The sequence below is a fragment of the Danio rerio genome, chromosome 7 (assembly GCF_052040795.2).
Source record: "Danio rerio strain M-AB ecotype USA chromosome 7, GRCz13ab, whole genome shotgun sequence".
In the NCBI taxonomy this organism is placed as follows: domain Eukaryota; kingdom Metazoa; phylum Chordata; class Actinopteri; order Cypriniformes; family Danionidae; genus Danio; species Danio rerio.
In genome coordinates this window covers 56076190-56092262 of record NC_141027.1, presented here as the reverse complement: position 1 = coordinate 56092262, position 16073 = coordinate 56076190, and positions in this window count along the sequence as shown.

Below are 16073 nucleotides of genomic sequence, written 5' to 3'. Positions count from 1 at the left end.
GTTATGGAATGAATAGTGTAGATTGTACTTGCTTATTTGTTCACTTTCATCATCCATTCGAATCACTTTAGGAGGAAAATTTGTTGAAGGCAAGCGCTGTTGTTCAAACTATACAAGTTTGTGCTGCTGTTAGTAAATGTTTATTGGAATGATGGATTCTGAAACTGAATTACTGAACTATTGTGTGTATAAATATACACAATTTATATTTATATATAAGTATATAAATTAATTATTTAAAAGAATGTAAATCGAAGGTAGAAAGTTCAGCCAATCACGTATCGATCTTATTGATCAGGATGAATGAAGTGACAAAATGACCTTTGGGGAAAGAAAATTGGAGGTGGGCTAATCAAAGACTGCAAAGGGTCAGAGGTCACAACCGAGTTATCAGAGGTCAAGCTGATTTCTGAAATGCAGTACATAAAATATATATGACCCCATCTGCTAGTCCAACCAATCAAGTACCTAGAAAAGCTTGAATCAGGAGAAAAACGAACAGTATAGATGACATTTTGCAACACATCACCCATCCATACTGCTGTATATAAACCTAAGAAAGTGAGCACTAAATAATAATTGCTGTTGCTAAAGATTAAAAGGATTACATTAATGGAAAGTATAATATACAATATAGGTTATCTATTATTAGTATTAGTATTGTATACTTTCAAGGACATCCTTGAATTGTATTGCATATGAAAACATTATGCTTGTCAGACGGAAACATCTTTTGTTCCAACTTTACATGATCTCCTGAATATGAATATCTTTAAAGCAGTGTGGTTCTAACAATCGAATGTTTACTTACATTTGCATGGAAACTAAAACATACAATACTGACATAGTTACCACATCTAAACATTTAATACTGATGTAGCGATAAAATTATTTATTATTTTCATAAATGTTTATTATTTTTAATAAGCAGGCTTTATAACAGAATTAGGCCCAATTCCAATAAAAACATTTTTATGGTAAACACAAATGGCATTATGAATGTATTAAAACATATTCTTGTTTGTTATAAAGTTTGTAATAATAACAAAACATACTATTTTGTGCATCTCCTGACTTCCGTGTGCAGCCATGCTGCTGTTGTAGCTGGTGCATTCTGGGCAATTTTTGAACCCCTTGGTTTCGAGTGTGGTCCTGAAAAATCTCAGCTTTTCTATGCCTTCAAGTGCCGGCTCAAGCACGCAACAAAATGAAAGGAACCAAACCAAGTTGAATGAAAAAAATGCAAAAATATATTTATTTAAAGGTTACAAAATAAAAATAAAGTGCAAAGGGGTATTAAAGTAACCAAATTAAATGTCCTGCACACACTGTGAAATTTCAGCCATGATTTTGTCATCTGAGACAAATTTGTGAAATCCTAAAAGATTCCTAAAATCTAAGGCTAAGATCTTTGATCGTTGGTTTGACATGTTCACTGACAGCTGCATTGGGCTCGTTGTGATCAATTTTTTCCTCCAATGAAGTTCTGGCAGTGTCAGACACTTTCCTGCAGTGTGACAACAGCTGCAATGAGCGTCAATCCAAGAACCAATAGGAGCTCTAAATTATGTGAAGCCATCCATGTGACAATTAAAATGACTGCGGGGAAATCAATTGGGACACCCCTACCCCTTCACGTTAACACGCAAAACGTGGGGTAGGGGTAAAGTGAAGGGCGTTGGAATAGAATTAGGATTGGGCCTTAGGGCTGGTACACACCAAACCAACTCTAAACAAGTAGCACCGAGGTCACCTCACGTTAGCTCACGTCTGGTTCTGTCCTCACCAAATAAACGGAAGCTGACTGATTCAAGAGCACACACTCTGCACCTGCGTGGGAAGAAATGTCTTTCTGCACTACAGGGGGCAGTGTCTGTTTTCTCATTCATGATGGAAATCTAGAACTTCCATCAAGTGTGTGCAAAATGTAAACAAAGCAGCGTTCAGTACCAATACCAAAGTAAAAGTCACTCACCACAGAGGCATTCGCTCCTGCAAATATGTCTGATAATCTAATAATCCACATCATTTGCAAATATTTGAAAAATGTAGTGAAATCACTGCTAGCCTTGATTTTAACCCTAGATTTGAAATTACTTGCTACATGTACGTCAAATTATTAGGTATACATTAGTCACGTACACTGTGGTAAAGAAGGAGCTGAGCCGAAAGGCACAGCTCTCGATTTACCGGTCAATCTATGTTCCTACTCTCATCTATGGTCATAAGCTCTGGGTCATGACCAAAAGAACAAGTTCTTTGATACAAGCGGCCGAAAAAGTTTCCTTTGCAGGGTGGCAGGGCGCACCCTTATAGATAGGGTAAGGAGCTCTGTCACCCGAGAGATCTGAGTAGCTGAGCTCAGTGGCTCGGGCATCTGTTTCGGGTGCCTCCTGGACGCCTACCTAGCGAGGTGTTCCAGGCTTGTTCAACCAGGAGGAGACCTTGGGGAAGACCCAGGACATGCTTGAGGGACTATATCACTTGGCTGGTCTGGGAACACCTCAGGTACCCCTTTGGAGGAGCTGGAGGAAGTGTCTGGGGAGAAAGAAGTCTCTTCCCAGCGCAAATCAGGCAAATTCTGCACATTCCCTTCAAACACATCATGTATCCCTTGTTGTGCGTATTGCAGGATGGTAATCTGCCTCTGTTTACACCTTTACATTGATTTCTATGCAATTTACTCACAAAAATACTTCATTCCATACTTTATTCCAGCATAAAAGTGTAATTATCTCCACCTGTTGGTTCGGCTTGCTCTTAATGTGAATTTTTTTAAATAAAGATAAGGAAAACTTTTACAATATATAAATATATAATAACTTTTTAAAAATATCTGTACATCTTATATGATGTTACCAAACGTGTTACCATTCAGCAAATGAGAAAGGCCTGCTTGTTAAATAACTATACACAGCATTGTCATAGTAGTTAGTGTTTCTTTATGAAAAACTTGTAAGATACTTTTTTTTTTTTTCAAAAGACTTCAGTAAGTGCATCTGATTATGTTTTCCATTGACCTACAGGTTACACATTTATTGAAGCAATGTAAGCACTCAGTTTTTCCCCCTTTTTAATACTATTGACAGCTGTTTTTTTATTGCTGATCTGAAAGCACATGAAAAAACACATTTAATAACATGTTTTTAAATTTAGTTCAGTGTCTAAAATAAATCATTCCATAAGATGATTCTAAAGTTGTTTGTTTATTAGTTACATTAAATTAAAAAGCAGTTCAATCCTTTGCTTTGTTTGATTTATGTGCCTCTTCTTTGTGCTTTACTTGCAGTTTCTGTGTGAGAACACTCTCTTTGAAGGACATTTACAACTAGATACGTACCCCAGTATATAATTCTGGAGAGTGGAATACTTCCCAGGAGATACGTTTCTTTGCAGTTTTTGATATCAGATTTCTTTCGGAAGTGCCATTCGCACATGCTGTTCTCCCATAATTCCAAAAAGCCCCAATTGACTAGCACCCACCCTGACCAATACATATCTCTGGCTAAATAATTCACTTTGTTCAGAAATGTATATGTTGCCACATATTTGCAATGAGCCTGTGTTGGATTGCTGTGTTTCCTTGATAATGTGTACTTGAATTTCAACTTTTGCTGAATTGTAATCTTGATTTAATTTCAATTAATTGCGTAACCCCAATATAATCAGAGGTGGGTAGAGCATCCAAAATCCATGTATATCATGTAAAAGTACAAGTACTTGCGGAAATTATATTCAAGTAAAAGTAAAAAACAGTTACAGTCTTGAAAGTTACTCAAGTAAGAGTATATATTTTTATATGCAATTGAAGTCAGAATTGTTTGCCCCCTTTTGATTTTTTTTCTTTTTTGAATATTTTCCAAATGATGTTTAACAGAGCAAGGAAATTTTTACAGTTTGTCTGATAATATTTTTTCGTCTGGAGAAAGTCTTATTTGTTTTATTTTGACTAGAATAAAAGCAGTTTTAAAATTTTTAAACACCATTTTAAGGACAAAATAATTAGCCCGTTAAGGCTAATTTTTTTCAATAGTCTACAGAACAAACCATCATAAAATAATAACTTGCCTAACTACCCTACCTGCCTAGTTACCCTAATTAACGTAGTTAAGCCTTTAAATGTCACTTTAAGATAAATACTAGCATCTTGAAAAATATCTAGTCAAATATTATGTACTGTCATCATGGCAAAGATATGTGTTATCTTCTTTCTGTTAAACAGAAATTGGGGAAAAATATACAGGGGGCTAATAATTTTAACTTATATATATATATATATATATATATATATATATATATATATATATATATATATATATATATATATATACACACACACACACACATTAATGTTTAAATGTTCTATTTTTAATAGTTAGTGTGCATGACTTTCATGTGCAGGGCTAATCAGTTATTCCATTAAACAGCAGTTTACTTTGTCATCCTATAGTTACCAATAATGTGGTTCAAATTGGGATAATATTGGCACTTACCACTATGTGTTTTTTTAGGTTCGAGCTGGAATTCATGTATATGTTGCAATGTCAGTTCGTTGTACAGTGTGGATGGCATTATCAAACATTCTTGCTTACATTGAGTGAAAACATTGAACTTGACACCGCAGGTGACCTGGACCGATAAACTCATTGCACAGACACAATGACTGTCCTTCTCGAAACTGAAGAAGACCATGGCGTGACTGCAGTATAAACTCGCAAATCTTCCATAAATGCGCACGCTCTAACTGAAAGCGGGAGCCTCACGATATTTGCAAAAAAGCCATATAAATTATATTTAATATCATTTGACAGTAACGGAGGAACGCCGCTAAATGTATTGAAGTAAGAGTACAGATTATTCTCTGTTAAGTTACTTGGGTAAGAGTAAAAGTTCACTTTTTTTTTTTTTTTTTTTGTACTCAAAAAGTACCTTACCCAACAATTTTACTCAAGTAAATGAAATGAAGTAAATGTAATTCGTTACTATATCCACCTCTGATTATAATAGATTATTACTATGGAAATATGTTTTAAAAGTATAGGCTATGACTACATGTCTAATGTTACACAAACAAATTCTTCTCCACTAATCAAATTTCTAAAACCCTAGTACTTACAGAAATGCATTTGTTTATGTGGAAATAACTGACATTTTATGTGCTGTCAGCATGTCAGTTGTGTACGATTTCCTGTCTATGCAAATGTGCATGCAGTGGAATCATACTGTGTGTAAAAAAAATCCATGCAAATCACATTGGAATAGATGACAGCGGTTTGCTGATGACGGGTGTGAAAAGTCACGACCCCATTCCGACGGCTCAATCACACAAAAGATCTATTGATTAGCATGCTGAGAGATGAACGATTCTCTATCTTTAACTCTCTCTCGGTCTCTTGACGTCAACCCAGGTATTAATGAGGAGACTTGGGGCTTTAGACTCGCTGAGCTACTGAGTCTCTATACACTCCATCAATCTCTCTTATTCCCTCACACTGAATGTGGCCAGAACAATGAGATCCTGCAGACTAGCTTTATGGACAAACACCATCCACAACCGACAAATACTTCCATGCCTACGGTCGGCATATGGAGAAGGTTAGGGGATTTTGCAGCTTTTTTTTTATTGGTTCTGTTTTAAAGGGCACCTAGTTTCCCCCTTTTTTCAGATTTAATAAAAGTCTTTTGTGTCTCCAGAATGTTTCTGTAAAGTTTCAGCTCAAAACACCCATCAGATAAATTATTATACCCTATCAGAAGTTTGTGATTTTTAGCTCTGAGCATCTTGTAGCTGTTTTTGTGAGCTGTGCCTTTAATGCTAGTCCTCCCCGAACACCATTCCCACATGCCTGTCAGAGTGTGTCAGCTGTGGTGATCAAATAAAGCTGAAGTAAATCGCTGTAATTCATTACAAACATGCACTGTTTTAAAACATTTTAAACTTGTAAAGCTCATTCTTGATCACATTTGATGATGATTGATGATCACAGTGAACTGAACAGATCTTTAAATCCCAGTTGCTTTGTGCACGTCCTGTCTTGTTGATATGATTATATGTATTACTACGCAGACATGTTTATGCGCAGCTGTCAATCAATTCTGTTGGTGGGGAAACCGCACTCCTACATCCATTTGCGATCGGCCTCAAAATGGGAGGGATCTGGATGCTATTTTAAATACAGAAAATTTTAAAAAAGAGACTTATTATGTTTATATCACCGCAATAAGACTGTGGAAACACTATACCTAAACACAGTTCATGTCCAAACAGCTTTAAAAAGATTATTTTCATTATAGGTGCCCTTTAAGATATCAAAATGAGGCTGATGTAAATTGGGTTTCTGTGTAGTAGGCTACCAAATGTGCTAGATTGATATACAAAATCAACACACTTAAATCTGTTTTTTTCTTCTTGTTTTTTTTAATTTTTTATTTTATGAGGCCACCTTTCAAAACACGTCCCCCCAAGCTCCACAAACCACCAAGCATCACTAGCAAAGCCCTGCAACTAGCCTTGACCATGCTAGAAAATGCTATTTATATTAATTTAAGGTACATTTAAGACAATTAATTTGCCATTATTCGTGAGTTATGCCATGGCAACCATGTGATAAATAATGAGCTCATTCTGAAAATGTAAACATTTCTGGAGATCGCAAATTATTTACCCAGGAGGCTATATTTCGTCTTAAAAACGAACGCTACGAGGTGGTTTGATACTGTTGCTTTTTGCGCTTACCAGCTGACCAATTACTGTACCTCCGAATGAATGGCTTTTCCGCTGTTAACAGTTTGTCCAGTAGCTTGCCATGTACGACAGCGGACTTAGGACGCAGAGAGGAGTTGAACACAATGAGAGGGTTCGAGATTGACGAGGAACAGTTCCAGAAAGACAAAAACAGCCAAAAAAAAAAAAAACACACACACACACAAAGTAAATAACAGGGTGAGAATGTGGTGAAATCTGAAATTGTGGTAAAAACCAGACAGTGCTTTTCTTTTTCTGGATTGATTTTTAAAACTGTTGGTTGGGTTTAAGGAAGTCGGTGGGCGGGTCAGTCAATCAGTCAGTCAGTCAATCGACAGCGGCCTCCGGTTTATTCATGTGAGAAGAGATGGTGTGAATAGCACTCGCTGATCTAAAAAAAAAGTATACACAGCAGCCTTTGGTGGATTCGTGAAAACAAAAACTGCAAAAAACTTACCTCCTGGAACATATTTGGAGATCTTCAGTATATAGGGCTATGTTTTCAGAACGAGTTTGGGTTGGATTCATTATTAAATTAATAATTTATAAAAAAAAAATTATACACATACAATTAGTAGTAGTATGCTGCTTTTAGACCAGATGCGGATAGTTAAAGTAGCAATAGCAAAAGTTAGCGTTTTACGTGATTGATGCGCATTTCAGTAAATCACTTGAGTTGGAAAATCTGAACTTTGTGCCATGTTAACCAATCTGGAGCTTTCTGTGAGTTAATTGTACTTATTTTATTAAATGAACTTTAATTATTTAATTGATAGATTAATTAAAACTGGGGAAAACAATACGTTTTTTGATGGTCTCTGATAAATCAGGCTAAAAGAAAGTAAGTAAATTTAACTGCAAATCTAACATACTTAAGTAATAAAATAAAATAAAAAAAAATGTTTGCAGTCACAGTAGTGTTTTTGCCATTGCTGTGTAGTCATCATATTTAAGCTTTTCTCAGTCTAACTTCACTTTTCTAACTACAATTTTTTAAAAAGACTTTTACAGTATTGCTCCCAAGACGGCTATTTAGTGGCTATATGACCACTAACAAGCTCATGCAGGCCAGCAAAACCTTGACCTCTTTGCTTAAATGTCCAAATGCTTTCTCAGATAAGGACAACGCTGTCAGAAAATAAACAGCTACCTCTATTTATTAGTTTCATTCTTGGTCTCATTCGCACAGCCAGTATCTTGTATTATTGTCTATAAGCCAACTGGGTCAGGTAATCCTCGGGGTGTCAGCATTCCAACATGCAATTAAGCCCAGCGTAGCTCTCCACATGTTGAACACACTCCCTCACACAGTCCATCCAGCATTAAACGCTATTTAGAGAGCACTGCGACCTTTTCCATCGGCCCATCGCTCCACTCATCTCTCCTTTCCCCATCTGTCCCTCACACACGCACACACACACACACACACCAGCACATCATTCTTGATTGGTCTCACACACACCCATTATTCTCCATCTATCAGCAAAAAAATTGTGTTTATCCTCTTTTCTGCTTCTCAGTATCAAATTCGATAAGACGTTCAGCCTATACTCATTGAAATTGCAACTTTATTTTTCACAATTATGACTGAATATCTATAGCAGATCCTTTTAATTGTTCCTGTATTCTCAGCAGCATAAGTCATCCCACTCCAGCAGGCACAGGAAGTCAACATGACGTAAGATTGACGTTGTACCCCAACATTGTGGTGAAGTTGCATTTTGCTTGGAAATGAAAATCATCAGAACCCGATGTCAGGCTCACGTCAATTTCCAACATCCCACCTAAAATCAACCAAATATCAACGTCTAATGATGTTACAGCTTGATGTTATGTGGACGTTACCACTATGACGTCTATCAGATGTTGGATTTTAGTTGCCCTACCTGACGAATAATTGTCAGTATTTGGCATCAATATGATGTTGGTTTATTTTGGTGGTTCAGTGCTGGATTTTGGTAACTTTCCAACACAACCTAAAAACAACCTAACATCAACATTATTTGACATCGTAATTGGTCGTCAAAATAACATTGTCCTTAGACACTGGATAGGCATTGAATTTTGTTCACCTGAAGTCACAACCTAATTCTAACCTATTATTAACATCTTATGATGTTGTGTACCTGCTGGGACTGCAGTTGCACTTAAAGAGCCCCTATTGTGGGTTATTGAAGTGAAGTTTATTCATAAACTAATTTCGAGAGGATCGCGTGCTTATGATTTATCACGGCCGGTCTCGCATTTGCTAACCACTATCTTCCAATCATATGAGCACTAAGCTACTATAAATAGCCACAGTTTTCAGTTCACTTTATCTTCGTTTGGAAGAAACCTCACTCCTCCTCTATTCTCCTCCTTTACCTCAGATTGCCCAATTGTTGTCACTGTGAGCCCAACAGCAAGAACACTGCCAGCCCTGTTCCACAGGACCGGTGGGTGTTTCTGTGACGAGTTTGTATGTTCTCCCCGTGTCCACATGGGTTTTCCCCGGGTTCTCCACTTTCCTCCCACCATCCAAAGACATTCAACATACATAGCAATCACGCTTTTGTCTAACCCCTTGTGTTCCCTTAGCTACCGCAGCAGGGGAGTTCTGAGATCCACTTCTCGCTCTGCCAGGGCGGGAGCCCTTGAGCTCGGGGCTCTCTCCCGGGACAGCATGCCAAACAAGCTTTTATAAATCATCAGCTAAGTGTGAACTCTTGAAAATGACATTCTATGCAGCTCTAAGTGAAGTGAAATAGCTAAGGCTTAAGTCTGAAAGTGGACAGTTTTTAAAACTATTGATTTCTCTAAAAAAAGAGTCGACTCATTGTGGTTAGAATGAATCGTCTTCATAACAAGTCTTTAGCCGTTTTGGCGTGACTGCGAAACATAATTTGTTGCGTGCACAAACCTGGGAAAATGTAAACCTGTGACCCTGCCCACTAACACAGCAGCGAAGACAAACAGATCCTGAAGTCATGAGTCAAGAAGATGCTGTGCTTACCTGGATAATATTGGAAGTGTGAGGGGAAAGAAGTGATTCAGCAGTCTACACGCTTACAGTGGGCGATTCATTCGTTTGTTAAAGAAAGAGTCAGAAAAGAAAGTATGAGATTTGTGAGAATGGACAGACAATACACTAGGGGCGTGCAAAATAAGGCCAGTTTATTAGGCACAAAGGCAGCCTGCTGCAGCTGAGGAGGAGCGCTGGTGAGCGCTACAACCCCCTGGCTAGGGATGTGATCTTTGGGCAAAGCAGAGTACATAAGCCCTGAGAACATATAACACTTTACGCAAAAGGTGCCACAGCAATAATTGCAAATAGAAATTATCTAAGTTACAGCTGAAAAGGGAGAAAGCTCCAAAATTAAAGATAATTAATGAAATCAGAGCTGGCCCGTGACACATTTCATAAGTGTAGGTGAATGGCTGTCTCCTTGTTTTCTCTAGCTTGCAAATGGTGTATTTATTGTGTTTTGTTACTTGTAACCGCTCGTACTGTATTAGGTTAACTCTTTATATTGTCATATCGTGTCTAATGCCACGTTGAAACGTGCTGCTTTGTTTACTGATTTAAATGCATTTGTGAGCTTGTGTTCCACTGCCGTTTATCGGTGCTGTAGCCACCGTCAGCTGTTCCTACACACGTGCAGTGGTCAAGGTTCAGCATACTTCAGCTTTTGCTGCTGTGTGAATTAATAATGAGTGTGTGTCATAGTTAAGAATGAAGCAATATCCTGGTGTTTGACTACACTACTTTTGGTGGTAAGTTGTCTGAATAACACTGTTGAGTAAGTTTTACTATGAAGTGTGTTTCGAGTGTCCGCTGCGATCGGTTCCTATACCAATGTTGGGGACCCGGGGGCTTGACAAACTGCGCTGGGCATTTGTCTTGCGCTGAACGCTGTCAACCAATCACAACAGGCTGTCATCAGTCCTATCAGCGCAGATTAGCTTCGCCCTAAGGAGGGGTTTGTGAACAAATGAATCATTCATATGGGAGTCGCTGGAATAATTAGGTAAAAAAAATTCATATAAGAACCATGAAAGTGTTTTTTTGACCTTGCATGCATATCAGTATGTTGTTGGAGATCCATATAACCGAAATATGACCCTTTTTCATATATAATATGGACTCTTTATAGTGAATGTGGGAGTGATTACATATCAGGTCCAACATGCTCAGATAACAAAAGGGGAAAAAACCATAATACTGTTTTCATGAAAATAAATGTACATAATTTTTTCCCAAAACAATCTATTTGTAACATTAAAACCAATTATATACAACAGTTCTGTTTGGTTCTCAAATCTAATTGGCTGATAGCCATGCAATATTCTGCAACATCAGAACTCCTGCAGCCTCTTTACCCTTTGTGTATTACTCCTTCCACATCCAGGCAGCAAAAAGCAGACACTACAGATCTAAAGTTTAAAAGATGCTTGCTCAGCTGTTTAACTGTCAGCTTATAATTTGAATCTGGAAGAAAGTAGTTCCTCATACAAAAGGGTTTTTCAAACTCTCCATGTTTGATTTTGTTTTAATATACACAATTATGCCATCAAACTGTTGTATAAACGTAATATCACACTCTTAGCAGTGCGATATGGCTGTATATCGGCACTAGTGGGGGCACTAAGCCTACACTGCTACCTGTGTGATATTGCTCATTTGTATATATATATATATATATATATATATATATATATATATATATATATATATATATATAAACACACACACATGGTATATTAGTGATGGGCTAAAATGAATTGCCATTATTCGTATACAAAATAATAGTTTGTTTTGACTTCAATTATGTGTGTGTGTTGTGTATATTTATTATGGGTATATGTAAATTAAGAATGCATGCCTACATTTGAGAATTTTTTTTTTTTATATATTTAGATAAAAATATACATGTATATGACACAACTGTGGCGACCCCAGATTAATAAAGGGACTAAAGCAAATATATTTGTATTGTATACAAATGTTACATAAATTTAATTATCTCTGCAATAAAACTGTTTTGCTTAAGTTTGTTTTTGTGTATGTGTGTGTAATTTATATATATATATATATATACATATATATATATATATATATATATATATATATATATATATATATATATATATGACAAACTGTGCTGGGCAAAAAAAAAGCATGTATATATACATGACAATGACAGATGGCTCACAAAGACACACACGCCAGTAAGATTGCTTCAACAGTTTTGAGACTAGATTTGACCACATCAGATGTAATTGGGCTATTTTAACGGAATTAGTTGATTTGCACATATAGAGTGAAGTCAATAAATCTGAGAAATAAACCTCTACACTTTAATACTAATAAACTCACTAGTCTTCATGCCTTCTGTTCCTGACAGAAGTGTTGTCTGCATGGTGTGGGTGTGTGTGTTGTGTGTGTGTGTGTGTGTGTGTGTGTGTGTGTGTGTGTGTGTGTGTGTGTGTGTGTGTGTGTGTGTGTGTGTGTGTGTGTGTGTGTGTGTGTGTGTGTGTGTGTGATGAATAATGCATGAGGGTTCATTAAGATGAGTGTGTGGTGTGTGCGTGTGCACGTGTATGTGTGTGTACCCCTCCTCTTTGCTGTACAGCGTCTCCTGCCATCTGGATTCGTGCCATGAATGCCACCGTTTACAGAGAGAGAGAGAGAGAGAGAGAGAAAGAGAGAGAGAGAGAGAGAGAGAGAGAGCATAAAGTATTTGAAAGCATCTCAACATAATACAGATGTAAATTCTTACATTTAAAAGACTCAGCTTTGGCTTATAGCTTGTTCTTTCCAAAAATAAAAACAACAATATTTGAAAATCGTCTGATGTGTTTCTTTGAAAGCAACTTACAGAGCATTTAAAATATAATGTTATTTATTTTTCTAGTAATGTCCATAGTATTTAAAACGTTTTGCAAAGGTCAATTATTGTGGAAGGATTGATTTGTTTCCCCTTTGACCTCATTCATCATTGATATTTCAAGTATGTTTCTAAGTCCTGTCTGTATCTATTCAGTATTTCATGACATTAATTTAATACATTTGTAAAAAGAAGTATGTATGCTTTGTATAAATGCACACTTCTAAACTTCATTCATTCATTCATTCATTCATTCATTTATTCATTCATTCATTTTCTTTTCGGCATAGTCCCTTTATAAATCTAGGGTCTCTACAGTGGAATAATCCAGCATATTTTTTTACGCAGCAGATGTCCTTCCAGTAGCAACCCAACATTGGGAAACACCCATACTCTTTTGCATTCACACACATACACAATGGCCATTTTAGCTTATCCTATTCACCTATACCGCATGTCTTTGGACTGTGGTAGAAACCGAAGCACCCGGAGGAAACCCACATCAACACGAAGAAAACATGCAAACTCCACAGATAAATGCCAACCGACTCATCTGGGGCTTGAACCAGTGACCTTCTTGCTGTGAGGCAATTGTGCCACCCTCTGCACCACCGTGTCGATTATATATTATTAAAAGGTTACAACAATATGGTGTGATTCAAGATATTCTGGAGATGGTATACAAGAATTTGGTTGGTTTTAACAGGATTGCATGACGTGGACTGTTGCCAATTAAGGAATAGCAAAAACTGTGTAGAGTAGTAAAAATTGCCAGTACAATTGTAGGTAAAGCACAACGACAGCTAAATGAAATGTATTTGATGAGAATTAAACAGAAAGCACATGTCATCATTGAACATTGTCCCCATCCCTTGAATAAAAAATAAAAAAAATCAGCTTTTGCCATCAAAAAGACGTTTTAGCCAATCTCAAGTATAAAGAAAAATGTGTATCAAATGTCCTCTGTGTCGACTGCCATTAGAATGTGAAATACTGGGTTTAATTATGAATAGGGCTTAACAGAGATTTTATTTATGTGATAATATTGAATGGATTTGTGTTGCCTGTTTTTCGGGATGTGTTAATGTGAACGCTAGTGTGGTAGTGTGGTGAAGCCAAACATAAATTTCTACTTGTAAACAATAAAGAAGGTAAAGTATAGAACAATATTTGGCTAAGATACAATTATTTGAATATCTGGATCTGAGAGTTCAGACAAAACAATCTCAATTCAAAGTTCTTAGCAATGCAGATTACTAGTAAAAAAAAGGTCACACTTTATTTTGATGATCCATTTGTTGAATATAAGTTACATTGCATCTGCATGCCAACTTATTCCCATTAGATTAAAAGTAGACTGTTAGGTTGGGGTTAGGGTTGGTGTAAATTGACATGTACGTGCAAAGATTCTTATAGTTAAATGTGTTGACGAAGCAGTATCAACAGATCTTAAGCAGATAGTCTACTAATACTCAAATGGACCATCAAAATAAAGTGTTACCACAAACATTTTAGAGGATAAACAAAAAGGAAATGTACTAAATATAAAAATCAAACATTTTGGTATAAAACAAAAATAATAATGACCTATCTGCAAAAAAAAAAAAAAAATTTATTTTTATCTTTTTAGTCTTGTTTCCAGTCTAAATATATTAAAATTCTTAAATCAAGATACTTTTTCTAGACAAACAAAACCTATTGACTTGTTTTCAGAAATAATATGCCAATATTAAGTGAGTTTTTTCTAAAAAGAAAGCTAAATAATCTGCCATTTGGGATTTAAAATTTAGTTTTTCCTTTTGACATAAGATTATTTTTCTTACCACATTAGCAGATCATTTTGCTTGTTTTAAGGAAAAACTAACTTCGTTTTGGCATAGTATTTCCTAAAACAAGACAATATTCTTTGCTTGTCTAGAAAATGCTTCTTGATTTAATTTTTAGATATTTGGACTAGAAACAAGACAAAATACCTAGGAAAAGCATTTTTTGCCGTGTATTGATGACTATTCCTATGAATCTACCCAAATAAAGAGTTTATTAAGGCAAATTAAGACCCAGATTCATTGGATTTACAATTTTGAGGGTACAGGTAAGTGGTTGCAAACAATTTATTTCAGCTGAATTTTACCAAACAAATAAAGTTGAACATTACAAATTTTGATTTGTTTGTTAAAATTCTGTCCCTATAATTTGCTTGCAACAATTTTGCAAAAATCTGAAACTGAAATTTTTTCAGTGTATTTTTACAACTTGTTTATTATAAATGTCCAATTACAAACATTATAGGATGGCATTCACATAAAATTGTATTTAAGTATTATATTATCATACTGCAAATCCTAAAATGTCCAATCAAAAACATCCTAAACCAACTGTCATTTAATAAATGTATACTATAATAAAAAATTATCAAGTCCTAAATCTTACATTCAGTTCAACCTTTATTAATTTCATAATAATTGTTTCCTTAACAAAATATTTTAAAGTGTTATTTTGCAAGGCTAATCATCATTTTTAATGCGGTAGACATTCTATGCAAATTAATTTAATAGCAATCTTAGCCATATGTGACTCATAATGCTATGAGGGGCCCCATAGAGGGTAAGGGCCCACTGTATGAGGGTCCCGTATGTCAGTCCCCAGCATGGGGGCTTGAAAAAAATCATATAAAACATTTATTGTTCACAGCACCACTAATCTTCTTGACTATTGTGTGGTTGTCATTCAAAAGCATCTAAAATACAATACTACATTTGTCTTCAAACCTAAGTACATTAAGTAGGTGCAACTTAAAAATTAAAAATGAGTTTGTACACTGAATAAAATTATACATACTACTGTACATTCAACAACCATGTTGTCACTTTAATGTGACCTAAGATGTGAGCGTCATTCCTGCCACTTGCATTGCCTTTATCTAGGCAGATGTATGTTATTCGAGTACTTTTAGTCTTGTGTTTTAAGACTTCTATAAATGTAAAAATCATTTGGAAACCAAAATGCAAAGAATAACCATGTTTTCTGGGACTGTGCCATTATTAAAGTCTATTGAAGAGGCATAAATATTTGCCCTACCATATTTTTTGACAGTAAACTTTTTTTTTTTTGGATACATTATAAAGATACATAACTAAGAAACACGTTGTTGGTGGATTTTATTCTTGTGTTTGGCACAAAAGAATCCTACCCTAAAATTAATTTCATGGACCAAATCTGTCAAAAATCCCTTTATTCTTATTAATAGTGACACTTTAGTTTATGGTATATATTTTATGCCCTGAACAGACCATTAACTAAAACGTTTAGCTCAATTTGCTGTTTATTAATATTAAGTATGGTAAGTTTAGGTATTGGGAAGTATAAAAGATATAGAATACGTAACAAACAGCCTATATTTATAATACGTATGTGAAAAGCCACTAGTAAATAGGGGTAATTATTAATTAAACTATTTATAT